This window comes from Sinocyclocheilus rhinocerous, unplaced genomic scaffold, assembly GCF_001515625.1.
Source record: "Sinocyclocheilus rhinocerous isolate Xijiao unplaced genomic scaffold, SAMN03320098_v1.1 scaffold2907, whole genome shotgun sequence".
In the NCBI taxonomy this organism is placed as follows: Eukaryota; Metazoa; Chordata; class Actinopteri; order Cypriniformes; family Cyprinidae; genus Sinocyclocheilus; species Sinocyclocheilus rhinocerous.
The window spans coordinates 23,448-26,593 of record NW_015635553.1 but is presented as its reverse complement, the minus strand read 5'-3'; the positions used below and the strand labels follow the sequence as shown (position 1 = coordinate 26,593).

The 3,146-nt window shown below is 35.8% G+C and overlaps 1 pseudogene; it reads left to right on the top strand.

The window, feature by feature from the left end:
- The window catches only part of LOC107747344 (gastrula zinc finger protein XlCGF8.2DB-like), a 24,216-nt pseudogene extending 22,351 nt beyond the window's left edge, over positions 1 to 1,865 (top strand).
- Positions 1,866 to 3,146: the final 1,281 nt, after the last annotated feature.

The following is a 3,146-nucleotide window of genomic DNA, read 5'->3' as shown; positions in this document are numbered from 1 at the left end:
TGTGTGTGTATATAAAGTGTTCCCAGTCCCTAGTTCTCTGTCCGATGTTGAAGGTCTTCCTGTATACGTCTTCCTGAGTTCGTCTCCCTTGGTTCCTTCCTACGAATAAAGTCTTGTGTAAAGTATTCTCCAGCGTCTCCTCGTCCCTCGTGTGTGTGCACCCGTGACACTGTGTTGTGTTTGTTTATTTTTAATTTTTTTTGTTTGTTTGGAAGATAACTGAGCCTTTAGTCTCCTTTGTAATAGATGTGCTTATAAATCAAGAGCAAGGCATTTATAGCTGTATTTATAAACTGCTTACTAATGACTATTAATGTTGGGACAAGGCTTTATAAAGGATGAACTGACTATTTACTAATGCTTACCTAATGATTCATAGAGTGCAGTTATTATAAAGTGTAACCGTTTCTTCTTCTTCTTGGGGTTTAAAATTGCTTCAACCTGTAAATTGGCAAATTAATCTGCAAATCACATATGTGCCGAACTGTGAGGTCTGGTCCGTACATATCACGGATAAACTGCAATCTGTTTCACCCCTAATATATGAAAGATCATCAGAACAATCTTTCATTTACTAATTGAACATTTAATTTACATGAAATTGCCAAATTGCTACTCCATAGCAATTGCGTAATAATACAGAATAATTAAAACAATCATTAACGCGCAATAAATAGCACAGTGTTATATCTATACACATTTTTTGCCAGAACGTTCTTGCGACCCGGTAGCAACTCTTCCACGGCCCGGTAGTGGGTCGCGACCGGGTGGTTGGGGACCTCTGCTTTAGATGTGTAAATGTTTTGATGTCTGTTTCTTTGTGCCATTAAACTGGTGTTAATTTACATTTCTCTCTTTTCACCTTAGACCTCATGGTGTTGAAAAATGAAAGTGAAGTACTGAATGAAATTGAAGAGAAAGATCATTATAAGAATCATGATGATTTCATAACTGGAGAAAAAACCTTTAGCTGCTCACAGAATGAAAAGTCTCCCTCACGAAAAAGGTCTTGAAAGACTGGAACTAAAAGTTATTTCACTTGCCAACAGTGTGAAATGTGTTTTAGTCAACATAAAAAGCTAAAAGTCCACATGAGAATTCACACAGAAGAGAAGCCTTATACCTGCCAACAGTGTGGAAAGCGGTTCGCTTACAAAGTAAGCCTTAAAAGGCACATGAGAATTCACACTGGAGAAAAGCCTTATATATGCCGTCAGTGTGGAAGGAGTTTCAGTCAACCTGGAAACCTTAACGTCCACATGAGCATTCACACTGGACAGAAGCCTTTCACCTGCCAATAGTGTGGAAAGATTTTCAACCGAAAAGGAAACCTCAATTCCCACATGAGAATTCACACTGGAGAGAGCCTTTTCACCTGCCAACAGTGTGGAACAAGTTTCACTCAAAAAGTAAGCTTTAACAGGCACATAAGGATTCACACTAGAGAGAAGCCTTATACCTGCCAAGAGTGTGGAAAAAGTTTTGATCAACATGAAAACCTAAAAGGCCACATAAGACTTCACTCTGAAGAGAAACCCTACACATGCCCTCAGTGTGGAAAGAGCTTCAATCAAAAAGGACACTTTAAAGACCACATGAGAATTCACTTAGGAGAGAAACGCTACATATGCCTTCAGTGTGAAAAGAGTTTTAATCAAAAACGACACCTTGAAGACCACATAAGAATTCATACAGGAGAGAAGCCTTTCACCTGCGAACAATGTGGAAAAAGTTTCAACCGAAAAGGAATCCTTAACAGACACATGAGAGTTCACACTGACGAGAAGCCATTCATATGTGGTCACTGTGGAATGAGTTTTAAATATAAAGTAGGCCTTAGGTACCACATGAGTATTCACATATGAGATAACTGTTTATATATATTATCAGTTTGGAATTTGTTTCACTGACCGGAAACCTTATGTTTGTGAGACATAATTAGCTGGTTACTGTTACAGTACTAAATCACCTCAGAGGGTAAAATTCCCTGATTGATTAGTCAAATGAAGAATAAACTAGTTACAATTTTACAGACTCACGAGTAGGGCTGGGTTTTGACACAAATTTCACGATTCGATTCGACTCTCATTCACAAGCTTTCGATTCGATTACCGATTCGATTCAATATCGATTATTTTGGATATACTGTATATCAGGTACAGTACTTGGTAAATTTTCTTAAGGAAAAAAAATCTCTCAACTAATGCTGTAAAATATACATGAGAGTCATTTGGTACTACATTAGCCTACTATAATATTGAAGGTTAAATTTGACTGATTTGTAAGCTATAGCATACAACTGTTAAAATTACACAATGAAGATTTTAAAATAATAAAGTTACAATTACATAACAATATTTCTACTTCAATTCGTTTTTTTAAATATAAAAATTTAAATGGTGGCTGTCATAAAAAAATTAAGGATTTATTCAAACATAAATTAAACATAAGAACAGTAAAAAAAAAAACAAAAAAAAAAACACTTGCTTTCAAATCTTTTTGTATTCTATCTGTTTTCTTTTCATTTATTATACAATTAACAAAAGCAAAAAAGACCTCTAACATTAGCTTGCTCTATTCTTTTTCTATTCTATCTGTTTTCTTTTTATTTATTATATTATTTTAAAAACCCTTGCTACGTGTATTGCGTTAAGCTAGCTGAGACTAGTTATAGCACTTGTATATCATTGCTCTTTGTTGATTTTGATTGCTTCCATTGTACTCATTTGTAAGTTGCTTTGCGTCTGCTAAATGACTAAATGTAAATGTAAAAATTATAATGAATATGTTATATGGGGCAAAATACCCCTCTCTACAGTTTATTTTTCTGGCTGACTAACGAGTTTATGGTCACCGATTATGTTTGTTTCTGAGGTAAATGTGATGTTATGTGACATTGTTTACAAGACTTTATATTGACGTCTTTGCGTGGCTGAAACACTGCTTGAGTGATTACATGAGACTGGATACAGATTGTAAAGTTGTACTCTTTCTTTTAACTTGCCTTCGGATGTTTAGTCATGATTATTGTGTGCTGAAACTGGTATTAACGTGGAGGAGATCTGATCAGTTCACGTGCGCTATGCGCTGCCGCGTCATCTATTGAACTGAGGCGCTACAGCGATCTGTCACTCCACATTAAACAG